General features: G+C 41.7%; 1 long non-coding RNA gene and 1 pseudogene across 1 annotated transcript; both read left to right on the forward strand.

The window, feature by feature from the left end:
* The first annotated feature begins 1,047 nt into the window (after positions 1–1,047).
* On the forward strand, positions 1,048–3,580 carry LOC124975849 (toll-like receptor 5; annotated as a pseudogene).
* A 15,810-nt stretch (positions 3,581–19,390) lies between these two features.
* Positions 19,391–23,256, forward strand: LOC124975851 (uncharacterized). Its single transcript, XR_007106926.1, has 3 exons — positions 19,391–19,850; positions 20,464–20,595; positions 23,103–23,256. It is a non-coding gene; the product is annotated as an uncharacterized LOC124975851 (long non-coding RNA).
* Positions 23,257–23,800: the final 544 nt, after the last annotated feature.

A 23,800-nucleotide genomic window follows, 5' to 3' on the forward strand; every position in this document is an offset into this window, starting at 1 on the left:
AATGATGTAAAGTAACTCTGTTAGTCAGCTTTTCATCTCCGTGACCAAAACACCTGACAAGAGCAACTTAGAGGAGGGAAAGTTTTATTGTGGTTCATGGTTTCAGGGGTTTCGTCCATGGTGAACTGACTCCATTGCTCTGGGTCCAAGACATCATGGCAGAAAGGTGTGATGGAGGGAAGCTGCTCAGGATATGGTGATTGGGAAGCAGAGAGAGGAGAAGAGAAAAAGAGGACTGGGCCACAGAAGAGATGAAACCTTCCAGGGCATACCACCAGTAACCCACCTCCTCCAGCCACACCCCACCTGCCTACAGCTGCTACCCAATCAGCCCATTCACATTAGGATGGACCTATTTGATCATAGTTCTCAAAATGTAATCATTTCACCTCTGAATATTAATCCAGGAGCTTTGGGAGGACACCTCATATCCAAATCATAAATACCCAATGTCTGTATGATGAGATGTGCTGTGTATGGAATCAGCTCAGATCATGAGATGGGCTAGAGGCCAAGACAGGTGAGGGTGGAAAGGTAAGGGGATTTATTTTCCACTCATCAGCTGAACCTTTTGTGGGCTAGAAATGGACTATTCTCTGGCTGAAGTGAAACAACTTTTCTCCAACTTCCCTCAGCAAATCTTGAATGAATGAGTGAATGAATGGACAGATGAATGAACAGAGAGTTATTAAAAAGACCAGGTAAAATTTGTTTCTGTTCCTTTGTTTTGTAATGTTGGGGATCTAACTTAGGGCTTTGCACCTGCAAGGCAAGTGCAGCACCTCTGAGTACATGCCCGCCCAGGTCAATACCTAGAACACTGCCTCGTATGCAAAAAATGCAGTACTAAGTGTCTTACAGAAAGACAGACAGAACAGCTTCATCCACAGCAGGCAGTGCCAACCAAAGCCACATTCTGGCATCACATGAGCAAAGGGGGTCCACCAGAGCAGGTCCATCCTGGAGGAGACCCCCAAGTTCTGAGGATCCTGTACAGTGCCTCAAGCTGAGATGCTGTGTTTTCATTCTCCTTTCCCCCACAGGACCATGGCAGATCACCTTGACCTTCTCTTAGGAGTGGTGCTCATGGCCAGTCCTGTGTTTGGAATTTCTTCCTGTTCCTTTGATGGTCGGATGGACTTTTTTCATTTCTGCAATCTCACCAAGATTCCCCGGGTCCTCAACACCACAGAGAAGCTCCTGCTAAGCTTCAACTACATCAGTGCCATTATGACCATCTCATTCCCCTGCCTGGAGCAGCTCCACCTGCTAGAGATTGGGGGCCAGTTTACTCCCTTGACAGTGGACAAAGAGGCCTTCAGAAACCTGCCCAATCTTAGGATCTTGGATCTGGGTAAAAATCAGATCGACTTCTTGCATCCAGGTGCTTTCCAGGGACTGTTCCGTCTGCTTGAACTGAGACTGTTTGCCTGTGGGCTCTCTGATGCTGTATTAAGAGATGGTTATTTCAGAAATTTGATTTCTTTAATTCACTTAGACCTATCCTACAATCAAATTGGTAGCCTTTACCTTCATTCTTCATTTCAGAAACTGAATTCCTTGAAGTCCCTAGATTTTTTCTTCAACCAAATATCCATCTTATGTGAAGATGAGCTCAAGCCACTTCAATGAAAAATGCTCTTTCTTTTCAGACTCAAAGCTACTAACATGTACAAGGGAGTCTCGTTGGACTGGGACAAATGCATGAATCCATTCAGAAATATGCGGCTGGAAACCCTTGATGTTTCTGAAAGTGTCTGGACCGTGGCTATCACAGGAAACTTCAGCAATGCCATCAGGGGAAGCCAGACTTCCTCTTTGATTCTCACCTACCATATTATGGGTTCTGGATTTGGTTTCCAAAACATCAAAGATCCTGACGAGAACACATTCTCTGGCCTGGACAGCTCAGTGGTACGCCTGGATCTTTCACACGGGTATATCTTCTCCTTGAACCCCCGACTCTTTAAGACACTCAAGGGGTTGAAACTTCTGAACCTTGCCTGCAACAAGATAAACAGGATTGCAGACAAAGCATTTTATGGACTTGAGAGCCTCCAAATACTCAATATATCATGTAACCTTCTTGGGAAACTTTATAATTCCAATTTCGATGGACTGCATAGTGTAGACTACTTGATCTCCAAAAGAATCACTTTGAATAATTCAGGACCAGACATTCAGATTCCTAAAAGAATTACATACCTTAGATCTCCATTTCTCTTATTCCAAACTTACTATCCTCTTAGGTGGCAATAAACTGGTGATTTTGTCAAATACTAACTTTAAAGCCAACTACATTCACTTATCAGAGAATAGGCTTGAAAATCTGGCTGACCTCTACCGCCTTCTCCAGGTATCTCAGCTCCAAACTCATTTTAAATCAAATCGCCTTTCCTCTTGTAACCCAAATCACACCCCTCTGGGTAATCAGAACTTAAAACACATTCTCCTTGGAGAAAATATGTTGTAACTTGCCTGGGAAACTGGGTTCTGCTGGGATGTTTTTAAGGGGCTCTCCCATCTCCAGCTTCTGTATCTGAATAATAACTATCCTAATTTCCTTCCCCCTGGAGTATTTAGCGATCTGACTGCATTGAGGGGACTCAGCTCCAACAGGCTCATGGTTCTTTCTCCTGGTAGTTTACCTACTAGTTTAGAGGTTCTGAATATATCCAGAAACCATCTCCTATCTCCTGATCCTGGTGTATTTCCATCGCTTAACTTCTTGGACATAACCCATAACAAATTCATTTGTGAGTGTGAACTCAGCACTTTTATAAGTTGGCTCAATCAAACCAATGTCACTCTACTGGGATCTCCTGCAGATATAAACTGCATGTATCCTAACTCACTCTTGGGGTTTCCCTCTACTCCATTTCCATGGAGGACTGTGATGAAGAGGAAGTCTTAAAGTCCCTAATGTTTTCCCTTTTTAGCTTATTAACTGTCACTTTGACTATGTTCCTCATGACCATTCTCATAGTTACAAAGTTCCAGGGATTTCGTTTCATCTGTTAAAAGACAGCCCAGAGACTGCTGTGCAATGACCATCTGCAGGGAATAGAACCTGATAGGTACAGATATGATGCCTACTTTTGCTTTAGTAGCAATGACTTTGAGTGGGTACAGAATGCTTTGCTAAAACACCTGGACACTCAGTACAGTGACCAAAATAGATTTCGCCTGTACTCTAAAGAAAAACTTTTCCCAGGGGAAAACCACATTGCCACCATCCAGGTTTCCATCTAGAACAGAAGAAAGATCATCTGTCTTTTGAGCAGACACTTCCTTAGAGATGGGTGGTGCCTGGAAGCCTTCAGTTGTGCCCAAAGCAGGTGCCTCTGACCTCAGTAGTGTCCTCATCATGGTGGTGGTTGGGTCAACTGTCCCAGTACCAGCTGATGAAACACCAGTCAATCAGAGGATTTATACAGAAGCAGTAGTGCTTGAGATTGCCTGAGGATGTCCAAGATGTTGGCTGGGTTCTCAACAAACTCTCTCAGCAATCCTAAAGAAAGAAAAAGAAAAGAAAGAAGACAATCACATTCAATTGCAAATGATAGCAACTATCACCTAGTAAAAAGAGCAGCATGCAATTTATCCCTAGCCACAAAAAACTCTTGACTTTGTATTTGCACAAAGTTACCATTGGGGGCTCTTTTCAGAGGTCTTTTCCCTATTATGAAAACATCAATCTCTTGGCTTTCCTGTCAACACAACGTTTTGTCTCACTGACCTGCAAGTGGAAAATAATATCTAGAAAATTGCAACTGCCCCAAGAGATTCTTACTCACCATTAATTTCCCTTCAGACCCAGTAATACTGTTCTCTTCTATTATGTGGACTATGGAATGTCCCCCTCGTCATGGAAAAGACACCTTGGAAGAAGTTACAGGTGACTTCATGCTTTCTCAGCATTCAGTTCAAGAATGGGCTGGTCTGTGATTCTGAGGTCTCTGTGTTCTGCAAAACAATACTGAGTAGAAAACAAATAGAGGAGATCTCTTTCCTTCTTTGGCCTTAAGAACAATGCCAGTGCTGGAATTGGGTCACACTATCTTGGGGATAACAGGTGGCCCCAATGAGACTTCAACTCCTCTGGGTCTAACCCTTGTGGGCCATGACCATTTTGCATGTGACCCTTCTTTCAGCCTGGCACTCAGGACCTTCCATGTTAGCACCAACCTTCCTCTTGAACTTTTCTTCTACCGGTACCACCTCATTTATCAAATCAACAAGCTCTTATAGGAAGAACTTGGAATTTATGCACAGACCTTGGATCAAATTTTGATTCTGCTACTTGTTAGTTGTGTAACTTTGAGTATGTTACACCTTTGCTGTGCCTGTTTTCTCACCTGTGGACATCATAATATCACCTTCATAAAGTTACTGGGAAAATTAAATTAGTCAAGAATGTCAGGACTTCTTAGATCTTTTCCTTAGTTTTCCTAATGGCCACAAGTGACTACATAAACTGAATGCCCTCTGGGGGCAGTTACAACTTCTTTGAGTTTGAAAATTTTTGACCCAAAAAGGAATCTACATGCATTTTGCATTTGAATTATTTTTTGCATTTCTTAATAAAAGCAAGTTTCTGCAAAAAAATTAATAAAATTTTTAGCCAAAGAACTTGTGTCATAATTACCTGTTAGCTTCACATTCTACCTTTCCCATGTCCAAAATACTGTAGTCAGGTCAATGACTACAGTTCAAGGGGTACTCCTGGGCCTGGGGCTCGGCACTCCAAAATGTCACTCCCTTCCCCTCATGGTGCACCCCAGCCCTCACTTCTCTAACACACACACACACACACACACACACACACACACAGGCTATTCTCATCCTGGCTTCTTTGAACCAACACATCCATGAGACTGAGCTCACCCCACACCCAGTGATGGACTTGTCCTCATGAAAGCCATGAACACCCCACTCTGTCCTTCCTTTCTAGACTATTTTCACAGGTCTTTCCATACATGTTCTTCAAAATCAGAGTCATGAAACCCCTGGGATCCCTGCAAACCAAAGTCTTCTGTCTTGTGAAAACTCTTGGCACGTTATCTATTCTATTTAAACTAGCACTTTCTATTTCCCACCTTTTTGAGAGTGGTGAGCCTGTCTGGCCACCTGCCCCTCTGAATTGTAGACCCCATGAACCATCTTCTATGTCTCGCACTCACTGAACATCACAGATCTCAAGTATTTTCAGGTCTTCACCAGAGTCTCCCACCAGCACATCTTGTCTGAGCTTCCTCCTCCATTGAATTTCTTCTCCCTAGCCTGGTCTTTTGGTGAATTTCCTAGACTAGTATGTCTTCCTATTCATCATGAGTCCATAGATTTCTGTCACTAAGATGTGATCCTTTTGTCAATGTGTTTTGTATGTATGAGCCTGGACTCAGGACTGTGAGACCCTGATGACAGGACCTTGCCCTGTTCATCTGTGTATCCCAGATCCAGAATGATGCCTGGGCCTTAGTATGTGCTTAATAAATACCTGACATGTACTGTGATGTCCAGACATCCCTGTGTCGACACCTGCTGCTGTCCGAGTCTGTGGGGAGGGACCAGGCAGGATGGGGCCATGAGAATGGGAAGTCCACAGAGGTGCTGAATGGCAGGCTGAAGCAGGAGGAGATCACAGACTAAAAAATCAACTCAACTCCCAAGAATGGGTGGTGGGACAAACTGCAGCCTAGACCAGTAGCAAGAGATGGGCTATAATGGAGAGGCGAGGTGGAGAATCTGCAGTGGATAAAGTCCTCTTGAACCTTGTACTAAGAAATAGAGTAAAACAATCCAAATAGCTGCTGCCAGCAAGAGTTACAAACACAAGTCAAGAAGATCATGGAAGGTCACATTGGGCCAAGTCAGTCTTGCCTGTCACCTGGGCTCATCAGTCATGGTTCTCTCCAAGCCGCAGGAGCAAGAGCAGCCATGATGCCCAGAAGTGTCCTCATCTGCACCTTTTGTAAGGGCAGGTCTCCTGAGGAAAAGAGATTGCCAGTTTTGGGTGGGGAAGGGGGCCAGGGTGGGAGTAGTGCCACACCAGGGATCCCCCCCCCTTGCTTTGGGTGACCATCACCATGACTCTTATTTTCCAACCCAAACCTCAGACATGTAAAATTACAAATGCAAATGTATTCATAGAACAGTAATTTGGAAGACAAATACGTCTTGACACAGCCTCTCCTAATCCCCATATTTAAGAACATAAATACCAGGGAATTTACCTAATGAAACACATTCAACAAGCACCTTTTGTCACTTCTATGCAGAGTTCATGGGAGACCTACCTGTTCACCGTGCACTATTGAATTCAACATTTCACTCTAGTTCATTCCAAAACTTCCCTTCAGCCAAGACCCAAATCTTTCTTAAATTCTTTTCATTTGTCTTTTCTTCTATCACCAGACCCAGCAGCTATATTTCTTTTTGAGGCCATTTTCCCAAGTCTTTCTCACTCTGTAAGAGTTACTGCATGTAAGCCAAGAGGAGGGTCAAGCACAGCAGTGTTGAGAAGTGAGTGCTTGGTGGTGTGGGGTGGGGGTGTCAGTGGTACCCTTCTTTCGGAGCAATTGTTCCTCGCTCACTTCACAGCAATTTAAAGTCAGGTCTCATTAAACAGACAAAGCCCATTGTGCTGGCAGATTTCCATCATGATAGCAAATACTTGAGATTTAAACTTATAAAGAGAAAAGGTTTGTTTCCACTCCCACTTTCAGAGCTTACAGTCCATGGTCAGCCAGCCTCATTGCTTTCTGGCCTGCAGTGAGGCAGTACATCATGGCAGGGAGCATGTGATGGAGCAAAGCTACTCACTTCATGGCTGGAAAACAAAAATAATAAGAAGAAGGGGCTGAGGTCCCCAGTTTCCTTGGAGCACATGCCCATAGTAACCTGAAGACTTGCCACTAGACCCTGCCTCTTAAGGTTCCCATCACCCCCAGGCACTGTGGTGCACACCTGTAATCCCAGTGACTGGGAGGTGCCACTGAGGCAGGAGGATCATGAGTTCAAGGCCAGCCACAGCAAAAGCAAGGCACTAGCAACTCCGTGAGATCCTGTCTCTCTATAAAATACAAAATAGGGCTGGGGATGTGGCTCAGTAGTTGAGTGTCCCTGAGTTAAATCTCCCATTCCCACCAAAAAAAAAAAAAAAAATGTTTCCATTACCTCCCAATAGTACCATTCTGGAAACTATGGGAAGGGGTCTTTGAGAAATGTTCAAGATCCAAACTATAGCATCCATTGAGCACAGTCCTTTGGAGTCATGCCAAAATAGTAGAAACTACTATAGTTCAATCTAAGAATGCCTAGAGTTGTCGTGTTTGAAATTGATACTATTCTGGAAAATTTAGAATAATGATTGGGGCTGCTGAAAGCTTCAAAGAGAATCTTCCTTGTTGCCCCAAATACAAGGGACTTTGAAAAGTTCTTGCCAATCACACGCACCTGTAGCGAATACTAGTTTGGATAGTGTTAATAAATGTAAAACAAATTTGACTTAAAGCTTTAAATCATAAAATGAAATAAATGTTAGGAAGGTAAGAGACTATGGTGTACACATGTTAGATAGTTACATGCTTATCTATCATGATAAACAATCAGTATAAAGTGTTTATAGTGTTAAACCAAGAAATAATAGTCTAAGTGCATATTTCAAAGTATGGAAATGACAAAACAGTAGAGAGATTAGTGGTGATTATCTGAGGGGTTCTTTTAGTCTTCCACTGAGAACATCTAGAAAGGCTGGAGAAATTGTTTTTTATAATCTATTTAAAGGCATTGGAGAGCTACAAAATAGTAACTAGGGCCAAGAACCAGAGGAGGAAATCAAGAGCCATGGTTCCATTAATTAGAAGAGATCATCGATGAGTGAAAGGCAAACTGTAGCATGGAAGAAAATATTTGTAGAATATTTATTTGAAAAGGACTCACAATGCAAATATAAAAATATGTTTATAAACCAATAAGAAAAGACAACAGAAAAGAAAAATGGGGAAGAGATTGAAGAATTTACAAAAGGATATCCAAAGTCCAAACTGTAAATGAAAAGATGTTCAAGTTCCTTCAGTCATCAGAGAAATGCAAATTGAAATCACATGGTAACCAAGCCTGCAATCCCAGCAACTCAGGAGGTTGAGGAAGGATTGCACATTAAAAGACAGCCTGGGTGACTTAAAAATAAAAATAAAATGAGCTGGAAATGTAGCTCAGAGGTAAACCATCCCTGAGTTCAATTCCTAGTAATCAAGATAAAATAAAATGATATACTGTCATACCACTACAAAACCACCAGATTGGCTAAAATTAAGAGGGCTGACAATATCCAATAGTGGAAAAGATAAAGAACAATTGAAACTCTCCTCTGTTATCAGGAATTGGTATAATTTTAAAAAGTTTGCCGTTCTCTATGGAAGGTGAATCCACACACGCCCTATCATGCTGCAGTTTTACTCATAGGTAAATTTTACTCACCAGGTATATACCACCATTCACTTGTGCACCAAAAGACTGTAAAACATCTCAGAATCATTATATGTAATACCCAGCATTGGAAATGACCCACGTGTTCATTATCCATACAATGGACAAATTGTGTGATTGAAAATTAGACAAATGAAAACCAGTTACGGTGACAAGTAAAAACATGAGTGAAACTCACAAAAATGTTAAGTCGTAATGAAGCATAATGATTATTTACTGAGTGGTTCCATTTTTAGAAACTTCAAAAAGGCAAAATCCATCTTCGATAATGAAGATAATGGTCACCTTTGAAAAGCACTGGTGGGGACTGTTGAGATACTGGTTATTTTTCATTTCTTCACCCGGGTGATGGTAATTGGGTGTGTGCACTTAGTGGTGTTGCATAATATCTGCACCCATTAATTTGTTCACTTATCTGTAACGCCTTATTCTTCAATTTAAAAATAAAAATTTTTAAATGGCAGATTTTTTTCATTGTTGTTAAAGGAATAGAAGACATTTAGTAGACTGATTCATGTAAAACTAATGAGACTTGCTCTCCTCTATGCCTTATTTTTGCAAAATGAGTTTTTCCTTGCTTACCCAATGAGGAGCAGAGGACCGCATGCTTTTGTTAAGGGTCTTTTGTAATCGTTGATGTTTAACTCTGCACATGCATTTCATTAACAACTGTTAAAATAGGCAACAGCAAATACGTACTTACACAAAATTGAGATGATGATTCTGTCCATGGCAGCAGACAGAGAATATACACAGAATCAGCCAGAAATTTTAAATTAAACCACAAAGAAAAAAATTACTTTGGCAGATGAATATACATACAAACAATATATATATGTGTTTAGATAATGTTTTTCTTAATTTTATTTTTCTTAAGATTAAAGGAATTTTTAATCTGTTTTACTTAGTAATTAAATGTTTTATTTCTCAATAGCTTTCATTTACATTGAATTTTTATGAAATTAAACCTTTTTATTTACAGAAAATTCCACGGAAAGAACTTGCTAAGGCTCCTAGATCCCTCTCAGGCATCACAGTCCAGGCAAGTCTGACAAGGTGGCTTTATATCTGAAACTTGGGAACCTGATCCAAGTGGCTGGAAATCGTGTTTCTTTTCCCAGTTCAGGTCATTCACCTCCACAGGCCTGTTTCCCTGTCTCCTCCCCAGGAAGGTTGCCTCTCCGAGACGTGATAAAAATTGATGACATCATGTCTCTTTGGGAGCCTGGCTGCCCTTCAGGAAGCAGGTATTGTGGAGGATGGGAGGCTGGGGCCCTTTTCTGCTGCACTGACCTGGGTTCACTGCACAGGTAGCCCTCAGGACCTAACACTTGAGGCCACCTCCATGGTTTTTCCAATGGCCTGGGCCATTAATTGGATTCCAGGTTTTTCTCTAGCTGCAGTTGTATTATAGGGTCCAGCAGAACCGGTGCGGAGAAAGGAGACACCACCAATATTTAGTTGACGAGATTTATTGTGTCCTCCCTGTTTTCCTGCCTCCTTTTTTCTCCCCCTATCTCTCTTCTTCTACCCTCTCCCTCTCTCCTCCCCCAGGCTCCTAGCTTATCAGCCAATTATAGCAAAGCTTTTTCTCATGCAGGAGAGCATGCAGAGGAATGTCAGCATAGCACTATATGGATCACCAGCTGTCCACGCGCAGCATGATATTAGATAGCCAATCCTAGATCCTGCCATTAACACGTCATAAGTCTCCAAGGAACTAGTAGGCAAGCAACCTTTTTGGGCTTTTTGGGTACTTCCTTATTTTGGTATCCAGTGCCCTTTGGCTCACTGCCAGGTGCCATCTTCTCCAAGACGGCCCTCAACAGTCAGCAATCTTCCAAGTCTGCAGGTCATGCCAGGCCTGGGGGTATTTGCAAAAATAAGTCACCAGTGCTGCCCTGGTCCCTATTAAAAGAAGTGAATTTTGGAGAGGAAATTAGAATTCCCTCTGGCACTTCTAAGGAAGACAACCAGGCTTCGGTGCCCAACACAGGAGCAGGAGCATGACACCTGTGGGCAGTCACTGGCTGGTGAAGGCATGGCCTCTCTCCTTGCTCAGGCTGCATCCTTAAGATGAGCCTTGGCTTCCCTCACTGGCATCTTCCCCAGAGACAGCCCTAGACAGTGCTCTGGACTTGAAATTAGAAGAGCTGCATTGCAGTTCCAGTTGCGTTGTGTAACTCCCTGGAGCTTCATGGTTTGCATTGTGGTTTCTGTTTTCCCCAGGATTAAAAGGTCTATAGAAACAATTAGCATAAGTTCTAGTATAAAATCAATGCACAGTGACACGTGGGTTTGCAGAGGTAAAGTCATGCTGGAAAAGTGGACCATCTAGGTTTTCCTGGGTGCCACATGTTTGTCTCTGGTTCTCCTGGTCTTCACATTCCCCTCATTGTCCCTGGGGTAAATCTCACCTCTGTGGGTGTTCAAGCAATGCCTCTGGACATCTAAGAAAGAAATCAATAATCTGTTTTTTTTTTTTTTAAAGAATAAAAACACTTAAATGGACAAATTCTAAACACACCCTTCAATGTCTACAACCATGTAATCACTACCATGATCAAGACATAGAATATTTTCATCACTCCAGAAAGTTCCTTCTTGCCCTTTCCTGCCAATTCTGTACCTACCACTGTTGTGATTTTTATCGACATGGATGAATTTTGCCTGTTCTTGAATTTCACATGAATGGAACCATTCAGCCATTTTTTTTGCATCTCTTTTCTTTTACTTAAAAGAATTTTTTGAGGTGTTTCCAAGTCATTGTCATATATCAGTGTTCTCTTCCTTTTTTTCACATAGTATGGATATACCATGATGTCTTCAGTGTCCTATTGGGCTAGTTTCCACTTTTTAGCTGTTAGCAATAAAGCTACTATGTACATTCTTTTACAAATTATTTTGCAGACCAGTACCTAGGAGTGAAATTGTTGGGTATGTGTTCTCCTTACAAAAGAAACATTTTTCTAAGATGATTGTAACATTTTATACTTTTACCAACTATGTGTGAGGTTTTAGTTGGGCCACATCCTCCCCAGCATTTGATGTGGTCAGTGTTTGGCATCTTCCTGGGACTGAAGTTGTGGCTCATCATGGCTCATCATGGCTTTCATTTGCATTTTCCTTGTGATTAATACATTTAGTACCTTTTGACATGCTTAGTTGCCTATATCTTCTTTCATGAAGTGTCTGTTCAAGACATTTGCCTGCTTTAATTAGGTTGTCTTTTTATTATTGATTTGTAGGTTGGCATGTTTTCTATAATTGGATACAGATCCTCATTGGATATATGTAATACTGGTATTTTATCTCAATCTGTAGTTTGACCTTCCATTTTTATTAACAATATCTTTAATGAGCAAAAACTTTTAATTTTGATGAAATCCAATACATAAATTTATTTTATGGTTAGCTTTTTCTGTCCTGCCTAGAAATTTTCCGCTGCCCTAAAATCATGAGGATATTCCTGTGTTTTCTTCTAGAGACTTTCTAGTTGCAGCCTTTATATTTAAAACTGTTGTCCCTGTGCTGGTTTGAGGAGCTCAATTCATGGTCACAAAGAGCTATTCCAGCACGAGACTGTGTGCCACTGAAGGAAACCATCAGGTTTTCCTCCCTTGCCCATCCTCCTTCTGAACAAGGGGAAGAATTAGAAGCCATTGTCTTAGCCTGAAAGTAGAGAAGCGTCCTCACCCTCCCTGCTGGTGGATGAAGGCATCTTTGTTAAGCATGCTGGCTGCCTCTGCCAAGAAGGAAAAGGGATGACATTTACTGGGCTCCTTCTGTTTGCAGGTCTCATGCAGATAAGGAGGCTCAGACTCAGACTCAGAAAAGTCAAGCAGCTTGCCTAGCTAGTAAGTGATTCAAATCTGAGATTTTTATGATTCTTTGATTCTTCTGATTCTTTCCCATTCTAACCCCCAGTTACTGAAGTGCCCCTTTCTTCCTTCTTCCTGTGACTCACCCAGAGAGGTTGTTCTCCTTGCTGGGATGTGCCTGGTTCCTTCCTCACTGCTAAAGCATTGTGGCTCTGCGCTAAAAAAATACCAGAGGCCCTGCTCCCAGAGCAGACTTTAAGACACTCTGTGTGTCCAGCCAGGCATCCAAGGTTTCTTTTTGGAGGATGAAGGGTCTACAGCTGACCTGCTGTAGGACCTGGGAACCAAACGGCAGGGAAACCACCACCCCTATAGGCCCTGGAAGCAGCTCTGTAGCAAGAGGTTTCCTGTGCACTGCAAGCTTGCCAGGAAGCAGCAAAGGGATGTCTCTGGAGTGCTCCAGGGAGTCCTCCCAAATATCAAATCCCACACCTGGGAGCATCTGTCTCTGGAAAATACCGGCCTTTCCTCTGCCTGCTTCCTGGAGTGCTGCTCATGTGCCAGCTCTACCTAGGAGCCAGAGAGTGAAGGAGATCCAGGATTTGCTCCTGGTTTTGCTTCTTCCTGCAGAGGAGACTTTGAGGGTGGGGATGGGTAAGGCAAGCTGACCTCAGACAACCCAGCACTTGCTCTAAGAATCACCTGAGCCCCAGGAGGGGTGTCTGTGTCTCAGTAGCATATCCAGGGTCCCTTTGGGGAAGCTGGGTCGTGGTGTTAGTGTCCCCATAAGAAAGGTGCAGGGGTGGAATGATGCAGGGTCAGTCAGTGCAGACCTTAGTGGCATTACCCAACCTGCCCTCCCACAACCAGGTTCTAGGGTGTGCCTCAGGCCTTGGGTGTTTTGTCAGCTGTCTTGTGACTCCAGTGTGTCCCAGGGATTTTCTTGGATGCTTTGAGGACTGCACTTGTCTTCTAATTCCTCCTCTACAGAGAAATCTGAAGAACATATTCAATAGCAAACACACCCTGCATCATCCTGCAGCTTAAAAAAATCTTTCAATGGGACCTAAATGCTTTTAGGATAAAATTTTGAATCTGTCCCTTGCTTTCTATGGCTTTTCTGAGTGGTGCGCACCCTTCAGCAGGGGGTGCCTGGGAGATGTTCTAGAGAGCAAGATGCTCACCTGAGTGCACCTGAGTTGCAAAGGCAGAGTAGGAGCGAGGCAGGCAGATGAAGGTTGCCACTGGAGGCAGAGTCCGGAGGAGCAGGGGTGGGTGTGACTTCACTGTACTGCTTGTCAGGCTTGATCACCCTTGTTCTGGGGGCTTGCCCCTGCTATGTTTGCAGGGAGCCTTCTCTTTGCTAGTTTGTCTATTTCATCTCTCTTCTCAGTGATCAGCCCAGCACTTGCCTTTCATGTACAAACATCTGTAAGGGAAGGAGGGAAGCCAGGAAGGTGGGACTGTGGCCGGGCTGGAGCACAGAGGTGCCGGTGGGACTGTGCCAGGAGTGGGCTGAGCAGAGGTTAGAGTCATCGCCATGATCAATTCCAAGCTAAGCTCTTAGGCTTTGTCCTTAAAACAAGGAGATATCATTGAAGGGTTTTAAGCTGAAGGGACTTGACCCAGTTCACATTTTGAAGAAATAATCCTGCTGCAACTGAGGGAGATAGGCTACAAAGATACTCCCGAGGAGCAGAGGATTTTGGTTTATAGATTCCCCCACTCAGAATTCAGCCTGAAAGGAATGAGGACAGTGAAATTAAGGCTCCATCAAGTGGGACTACAGGACTCTGACCCAGGCAGGGGTCCTGGAGCTGAGGCTGAGCACAGGAATGGGCAGTAGCTGTCCTGGGGTTGCAGAGTGAAGCACACAGGGAAGCCAAAAGTTGTGAAGGTGCCACAGCAACCCAGAGAGGCTAAGAAGCCATCTGCAGGAAGGACCAGCAAAAGCCACTTTGAGGCTCAGTTTCCCCACTTGTGAGGTTGGGATGATATGAGTTCTGAGCTCCTGGGTCATGAGGGTTTAGTGAGATGGCACACATGAGGCCCTCATCTTAGCACCTGGTGCAGAGAAACACTCATTAAGTGAATTGTGGTTACTATTTCAAAGTGAAGGGGCTACAGTCAGGGTCAGACAGGAGCTGGCAGGATGGGGTCCATGAAGCTGGAGGAACTTGACCTCTGGTGGGGAGAATGGGGCTCCTAATCTGAAGGCATGGAAGAACCATTAAGGGCATCATGGATTTTTTGCCCAAAAGGGTGAGGGAATTGGCCAAAAGGAGAGGGAGAGTTGAGGAGGACCCCCATGATTCTGGAGTCATTTCCTGAGCACAGAGTGAAGGAGGGCTGTGGACACAGAGGCCCCCAGCCATGAGAAGCCAGAGGACTTCTGGAGCTAAATAAAGAGGCCCCAGTTGGAGAGACAGCTTGGGGAATCCTCCTTACAGTGGGAGAAGTGAAGCAAAGAACAGAAGAAGGTGAGGACCAAGCAACCCCGGAAAGAACTGGTGTTGAAATTAAGATTCATTGAAATAACTGTGTGGCAGGTGGTAGATGGATGAATGGTTGTTGTCAAGAAACTCCCATAAGGTAAAGTCTGAGGAATTCTCCACTGACTTTGGTAGTTGGAAGTCACAGATGAACCAGAACATGTGGTGGTTTTTGGAGAATGACAGATCAGTGAGTGAAAGAGAGGAGACAGCAAGTATAGCCTCCTCTAGCAAGTCACCTGGCCACACAGGGCAGAAAAGACATAGGGAATTTGGGAAGGAGGAGTGGGGTGGAGAGAAGGCTCTTTTCTGAGATGGAGGAGTCTTGAGAATGTTGAGATGTGCATGGAAGGAGATAGCTAAGGACCAAGATGAAAAAGGAGATCTTTGGGGGCAAGTGAGAAAGTGGATGAAGATGAGGAAGCTCCCCAGGGAACTGAAAGGGAAACTGTGGGAGCAAATGAGTGTGAGGGAGGGGAGAAGGAGAAGCAGGAGACAACTCACAAAGCTCTGCATACGCTTATGACCTTGTCTGTAAACACTCAAAGTGGATCAAAGACTTAGGCACTACAACAGGGACCCTATGCCTAATAGAAGAAAAAGTAGACCCAAATATTCATCATGTAGGCTTAGAACCTGTTTTTTAACAAAACTCCTCAAGTTCAAGGAGTCACATCAAGAATCCATAAATGGGAGAGATTCAAACTAAAAAGTTTCTTCTCAGCAAAGAAAACAATCAAAAATGTGAAGAGAGAGCCTACAGATTGGGAGAAAATCTTTACCACATGCACCTCAGATAGAGCAATCATCTCCAGTATATAAAAAGAACGCAAACAACTTAACACCAGAAAACCAAATACCCCAATCAATACATGGGCTTAGGAACTGAACAGGCACTTCACAGAAGAAGAAATGGAATCAATCAACAAATGTATAAGAAATGTTCAGCATCTCTAGCAATTAGAGAAATGCAAATCAAAAGTACTCTAAGATTTCATCTCACTCCAACCAGAATGGCAATTATCAAGAATAAGCAATTATCAAGCAATAAGAAGTGTTTACAAGGATGTGGGGGAAAAGGTACACTCATACATTGCTGGTGAGACTGCAAATTGGTGCAATCATTATAGAAAGCAGTATGGAGATTCCTCAGAAAACTCTGAATGGACCCAGCATTTTGAGCCAGCTCTCCCACTCCTTGGTTCATATCAAAGGACTTAAAATCAGCATACTACAGTGATGAAGCCACATCAATGTAACAGCAGCTCAATTCACAGTAGATAAACTAAAGAACCCACCTAGATGCCCTTCAACAGATGAATGGATCAAGAAAATGAGGTACATATACACAATGGAATATACTCAACCTTAAGGAAGAATGAAATTATGGCACTTGCAGGTAAATGAATGGTACTAGAGAATATTATGCTAAGTGAAATAAGCAGTCCCAAAAAATCGAGGAATGTTCGCAGACTGACAATCTGGTCCAATGACTGCCAAGAATGTTCACAGTCTGACGAACAGACCAATGGCTGGCTAGGATGTTTGCAGACTGACAATCAGGGTTGTAAAATGGTGTGTGTGTTGTGGGGGGCAGAATATTGGCAGCAGCTGATGCCAATAGATTTGACAACAAAAAGAATTTGATGATTTGGGCTTCATCAAAATAAAGCCTGTCCTTCAAAATACACTTTGAATGAAAAAGATTAACCACAAGCTGGCAGGAAATTACTGTAAAGAATTGACTTGATAAAGGTCTTGCATGGAGAAAATATGAAGAACCCTTAAAACTCATTAAAAAGAAAAACCATAGTCCTATAAAGTAACACTTCACCACTAAACAGATAAACAGATGGCTAATAAACACAGTCAAAAAGCTGAACATCATTATTTGTGAGGGAAATACAAATTTAAACTATAAGAGTCACCACTACACACTGACTAGAAATAGCTAATATTAAAGACTGACTGTGCAGAGTGTTGGAGAAGAGGTGAAGGAACAGGACGAGCACACAGCTGGCAGAGCTGTAAAGTGGTAGAATCACCTGCTTAAAAAGAAAGCATACACCTGTCATATCCAACCATTCTTCTCCAAAGAGAAGATGTTACATAGCACTAGAAGAAATTGTCTATCAATGTTTTTGACCATTTTATTGATAAAAGACCAAAACTGGAAAATATCCAAATGTCCATCAATAGGTGACAGACAAATTGTGGTATATACATATAATGAAATGCTACTCAGGAATAAAAAGAGATGAACTATTATTGATAAAGTGACATAGATTAATTTTAAATTATGTTGAATAAGAGAAGCCAGAAAACACAGAATATATTATTCCTTGCACAGAAAACTTTAGGAATACAAAGCAGTCTGTTAAGGTAGACATTTTGTTCATGGGCTGGGTGGGAACGTGGGGGGTAAGAAGGTAGGGTGACCAAGGGCAGTGGTTGGAATTACCTAGAGAATGAGAAGACTTTTGGAGGGAAGGGATAGATCCATTGTTATCATGATGGTTTCACAATTTCATGTAAAAATTTTTCAAAGTACACACTTTAAATACACATAATTTATTGCATGTCAATTTTACCTCAAATTTAAGGAATAGATTCACTTTTCTCACTTTCTAAGATAAAAATAGTATGCTGTAAATATTTTTCTCCACTTCATTTTTTTTTTCTTAAATGTATTCTGGAAAGCATATCTTAGCAGTATTTAAAATTATTTTCTTTCTTCTTCATACTATTCTTTGGTTTATTCAACAACTCTTATTAATGAACAGTTGGTTGTTTCTGTTGTTTGTGAACAACGTCTTTTGTTATTATAATTCATGCTTGAATATCATAATTTTGTAGATACAAATTTTAAACATTTGTTGAATTCCCAGTATCTTTGGAAGGACTGGGATGATATAGCTCAAGGTAGAGCACTTGCCTGCGGTGCGTGAGGCCCTGAGTTCCCTCTGAAGCACTGAAAAAAAGAAAAGAAGTGGGATTGTTGAGTCATTAGGTAAATACATGAGCAGTTTTGGGAGATGTCGCCAACTTTCATTCCTAGGGAGGATGTCTCATTTTGTACACTTATCAGCAGTGTCTGAGGGTGCAGTATTCCTCCACATTCTCTCACCTATTGAGTATGTTGTCAAATGTTTGGATCTTGCCAACACAAGTAAGAAATGGTATCTTAGTGTGGTTTAATTTGTCTTATGCTCATTAGGAACTAAGCAGAGCATGTTTCCATATTTTATAGCTATGTTTGCATCGCTTTTGCCCATTTTCACAATGGTTTCCTGCCTATTTTATTTATAATGCTCTCTATATTTCAAGAACATGATTCCTTGGAGAGTAATGTGTTGCAAATATTTTTTCTCAGATTGTCATTGTCAAAGTGCATGGGAGGAGCCGGGAGGTTAAACACAGCCAGGCAAGTTTTTTTGTTTGTTTTATGTAATCACCTTTACACCTGTTTGCTTCTGGATTTTAAGATATAATTAGGAAGGTTTTGACCACTCAATGCATAGAAAAAGTCAACCAATGTTTTCTAGTACTTGCTTAAATTCTATTTTTACATTCAGGTTTCATATCCATTTGTAGTTTATCCTTGTGAATCATTTAAAAAATCCAATTTTATCATTTTCCAAGTAATTTTATGCAAATACTATTTATTAAAAGGTCTGTTTTCCCCCAACTGAATTTTTTTGAATCCCAAATGTCCAGTGCAGTCGGGTCTGTTTCTGGATGGTCTGTTCTGTCCCACAACCTGTATATATTCTTGGGCTTGGATGATGGTACAAGTTTTCATTGTAGAGTTTGCCTTCCCCTCCTCCTTCCCACTCCATTGCTCTTATTTTTCATTGCTTTCCTGACTCTTCTTGTTTGTTCTTTTGAGACGACTGTATTCCGTCATATTTTTAAAAATCTACATATATTCATTCCCTCGCCAAGTTAAATATCCCCAGTTTCTTAAACTTTTAGCACGTGCTGTCCAGGCTATTCATGATCCTAATCTTTTCCACAAGTCATTCAACCTTAAAATGTGGAATCCAGGAATGAAGCCATTGGCGTAGGGGTGATAATGACACGATAGGGTGAAATTTTTAAAAAGTAGTGTCATTCAGAAGTAGAGGTGGGTTAGGGGAAAATCAGCACAGGAATGGAGTGAGCAGGGAAGGAACGCCCACTCTGAGCAGTGGTCCTTCCCAAGGGAGCAGGAGAGGCGACTCCTCCAGTCTGGACCTTTGGGGCAGGTTCCTAGTGTCTCAGCACGTTGTGACAAAGAGTTCTGCTCTGGGAGGACCTAGGAGGCCTGACTTTCTCCTTTTTCCTTGTCCCCGAACATAAGCCCCTTCTGTTAGCTTCCTAGCTAATTTATGGGCCCTCTAAACCGCATGTCCTCTCCCAGTTCCGGGGGCGGGTGAGCCTCTTTCCTCTCCGTGTCCCTTGACTTGGACTCTTCCTTTGGGCTCTGCTGGCGCTCTCCCCCGCCCGAATCCGCAGTTGGTTCTTCCCGCTCCCTCCCCTCCCCTCCCCTCCCGCCTTGCGCCTCCCGCCCCTCCCCGCCCTCCCCTCCCCTCCCCTCCCGCCTGCCCCAAGCCCAGCGCACTGCGGTCCGCCCCGCCGCACCGCCTGATGAGTGTTTTGCAGGCGTAGGGCGGGAAGCGCCAGCGGTGCGGGAAGGCGAGGGTCATTCCCAGTACCCGCCCCCCGTGCTGCATTCTGCGCAAGTAGGAAACGGCGGAAGAGGTCTGAGTCCTGTGCTGTTCAGCAGGGAAGCATGGTCTCCGCTCAGCTGTCCGTGCACAATGGACTCAGTACCTGCCGCCGTGCCTTCTGTCGCCGCTTCTCCCGGGACCCCGAGCTTCTGGGACCCCGGGCTTCTGGGACCCCTAACGGTACTCTACGCAGCCCTCGTAGGGAGGGACCCCGCTGTGGCCGGCGGGTGGCTGAGTGGTGAGCGGAATGGCTGCACTGACTGAAGGCGACGGGGAATTGGAGCGTGTCAGGCCCGGGCAGCCAGCACCGAGCTGTATTGCTAAGCGAGCCGGTGAGTGCACTGGACGCTCTCCTCATTGCACTTTGTCACGCAGTACTGAGAGGTGGCAAGCCCCTCGCTAGGTTCCCAAATGCAGCTGACGTCACAGTAGGTCTTGTCCCTCTGGAGACTGTTGGGAGGTGGGGCCAGAATGAGAGTCCTCTGGACACTTGAGGAGGGCGGTGTGGAGTAGAGGAACGAGGGCTGGTGTTTGATACGCTCGCTTTGAGCGCACATTTAGAGTTAGACATGGACTTTCATAGAAGGAAGTTAGATTCCTCATATACTTAAGTTTTTGTCTTTCGTAATTTTTTTTACTCATAAAGACTGGGTCATCTGTGAGAGAAGTATCAGAGGGAGGGATTCTAGCCAGGTGTTAGACAATATGATGTCGGCAGGGCCTATTCCAAATGGAAATAGATGCTCAATTTAAAGTATTTAAACACTGCTGGCAAAGAAGAAATATGATACTGCCAGGATCCTGTCTCTTGAAGAAGCTATTGGAGAATTTTGAGGAGGTAGTTTTCAGATGATGGTGGTGGTTTTGGAACTGCCATGATGAATCTTTGTGACTGTCTTGTTATGAATATAAGGTTTCTCATTGCGTCTAACCTGTCTATTTCAGCTAGTTGCCACATTGCCCAATGGTGTTCAGCCTGGACCTGATTTTTATGGACTGCCGGGGAAGCCTGTACTTCTCACTGTCTTCTTGGGAATTGTTTCATTTGCCATTTTCTTCTGGAGAACTATTCTTGTTGTGAGTAAATTCACTTCCTTCTACCTTAGCACATAAATGCATGGGGTATTCTGTAGTCACTGCCCCTCCCCTTTCCAGTTTACTAACTTAAACACAAATTAGTGGTTGAAGTCACACTCACTTTATAAAATAATTTAGTGTAATCTTTGTGTTGGTAAAGACTTAAGAAAACGAGATAATCTGAAAAATCTCAAGGAGAAACCTTCAATTTCTAAGTTCTTGTATCAAAACCTAAAGATTAAGAATTAGGTAGGTACAGTGGGAAGAACTGGTAATTCTTACAGCCATTCTGACCAGTAGTTTCATATGTATCAGAAGTCTTCAAGTGAGATAAAAGATGGGATAGGTTATATAAATATCCTTTTATATAGCATAATATGTCTAGTAATCTAAAGAAATAACTAACTATGCTTTAAAGATTTTCGGTAAGGTTTTTCAGTGGAACTGTGTATTAGATTGAATACTTAGCACAATTTATTCCAGTACAGGGGTCTTTTTAAGTTCTCATATGTTCGCATAATGGAATAGTAGGCAGCTTTATATATTTCAAAGACTTTGAGACACAGAAAATGCTCACAATTTAATGTGAAGTAGAAAAAAGCAGAAACTAAGATTTCAATGTTGATGAACTGTATGTTATATAAACACATACACAAGAAAATATGCTGCAGAGGAATATAGCAAAATGATGAATAGCAGATGAGGTAATTTTTCAGGTGTTTTATATATGCATTTCCCAGATTTTGTCATTCAGTCATATGTTAAGAAAATAGCTTTTTATTTGGATGTATAGATTATATGTTGTCCAGAGACATATTACATTTTTTGTTCCTTAGTCTTTTTTTTCTCAGCAGAATTTGTCTATACATGTGTGTATGTGTACATATATGTATGTGTATGTATACATGTATATATGCTTAAACATAGGTAGGTTTGTACCGTAGATCTTTCTGCTTGGTAGTTAGTTAACATAATTGGAGGAAAATTATTAAGTGAACTTTACATGAAAAGCCATCAGTGGAAACTCAACAGTTAAAGTGGCCAGAAACATTGGCTGCAAATCTTTCCAAATCTTAGTATTCCTTTTCTGATTACTTAATCATATTGGACATTCCATTGTTAATACAAGTTTCCTCTCTTTGTACAATTGAGTGTGAAAGCACTTAAAAAGAAATGCCTTCTTAAAAAGAAGAATCCTTTGCGTGGATACATGTGAGGACTTTTCTAATCTCATTGAACTGGTTCTCAGCTAAAAGGAAAAAGGAGGACAGAAAAGTAAAGAGAAAAGGGAAAAATGAAAACGTTTTCTATTTCTCTCTTGGTTCTTTCAAGAACCCTGGCACCTGTTTATATTTTCACTAGATTATGTAGGTTCTGGGTCTTAGCTGCTGCTCCTCAGTCTCAGCATTTGACTTTGGAGTTTTGGTCCCTACCTTAGATGCCTACATTTTGCTACTTCCCATTTTCCCCTGCTGTCATTTTGGGTGAAAGCTTACTCTCTGATTCATTAGAGAAATGTCCATTTCTTTCTATGTTGGAGTTTTCTGAATGTATTTTCCTATAACAAGATCATTCTAAGTGGTATTTTAGGGTCTACACTATTACCAAGATACCATGGATGATCTGTGGATACATCTGAGTATCCCATCACCATTTATAATATTGACAAGGGGAAATATATGCTAATTTACAAAGAAATTTAGTGAAGTTTTAAAAGAATGATTGCTTAGGTTTTATTATGTGACAGTTCATTCGCCGTCTTTGGGAAATGATTCAGGTTTTGCTCTTTCCATAAGAAGTTAACTGTCATTTCTCTTGTTGCTTGCGTATTTTCTTCTAGCAATCTTTTTTTTTTTTTTTGAAGAATTCTTATCGCTATTTTTAGTGGTTTTCAGAAATAGGTGATGTAGCCTCTTAGATTATTTCTAGATTCAGCCAATAGCCAAATTGAAATTGGAGTTCTAAGATGTTTTTTGGTGAGTGAAAGCAGCACGTGTCGGTGGTGGGTTTGTGGCTCAGTGATAGAAGCCCTTGCTTAGCCTGTGCAAGGCACTGGGTTCGATTCTCAGCACCACATATAAAGAGATGAATAAAATAAAGGTCCATCGACATCTAAGAAAATAAACAAGTGGCATATCTTTAATTTTGTTTCCTCAGAGTTCTTTGAACAGTCATTGTTCCTAGACTTTATCCTGACTGTTTAGAATTATCAAATAAACAATTTTGAGTAAGTGAAGAATTAGTGTACTTTTCTGAAAATAGTAGCCATTTCTATTATTAAAGGTAAGGTCTCAAGTCGTTAAGGTTGGAATAGATATATATTCACTGCAGCATAGGATACATACCTTAGTATTTCTATATGACAGAGGCTAATGAAATGCTTATTCTCCTTTACTTATTTTTTAATTGAGAAACAGACAGTTATTATATTCTCATTTGGTTTTGATTCTGTTTCTTTTAAGCAGATGCATGACACCAAATTTAATCTTTATTTCTCTCTCTTTTAGGTCAAAGAAACAATATATCAAGGTAAATTTTTAGCCTTCTTCTGTAACTTTTAGTAACCCTTTGTATTTGTGTTTGATGTGTGTTTTATATATGTTAGAAGTAGATAGTAATTGTTGATGTGTCTTATTTTTCTAACTCCTAAAAATTTTACTATTCCTAGTTTGCTAACTTAGATAACAGAGTAGATGTTGATGGTACCAACTGAGATAGCAGATGAGGAAGAACAAATTGTGGGAAGAAGATGATTAGTTCTAAATTGGGTCATATTCACTCTGAATATTGATGTAATGCAGATGTAGTACATTTGAACAGTATTTTGTGCTAATGATTTAATCATACATTCAATCATTGATTCGAGTAAATAAAGAATGGTAATGTGAGTCAGTATGCTTTCATTTTGTTTTTCTTTGCCAAAAATGTATATAAATTTGAAATGATTCCATTTTCAGAAGAGAAAGTGTTTTAAGAAGTGAGGGGAAGAAGAAGCGAAAAAAAAAAAAGAAGTGAGGAATATCAAACTACATTTTACTGTATTTTCCATCTTTGAAATGAGCTTCAATTGAAATATCATCGTTCTTATATTTTTCTTAAATTTTAATAGTGTTTCACACCCTTATTGCTATTAACTATAGATTGCTTTTTAAGGGCATAATAGTCATGCAAAAAAGTATTTCCTCATAATGCCAGATAACATAGT

The sequence above is a fragment of the Sciurus carolinensis genome, unplaced genomic scaffold, assembly GCF_902686445.1.
Source record: "Sciurus carolinensis unplaced genomic scaffold, mSciCar1.2, whole genome shotgun sequence".
In the NCBI taxonomy this organism is placed as follows: Eukaryota; Metazoa; Chordata; class Mammalia; order Rodentia; family Sciuridae; genus Sciurus; species Sciurus carolinensis.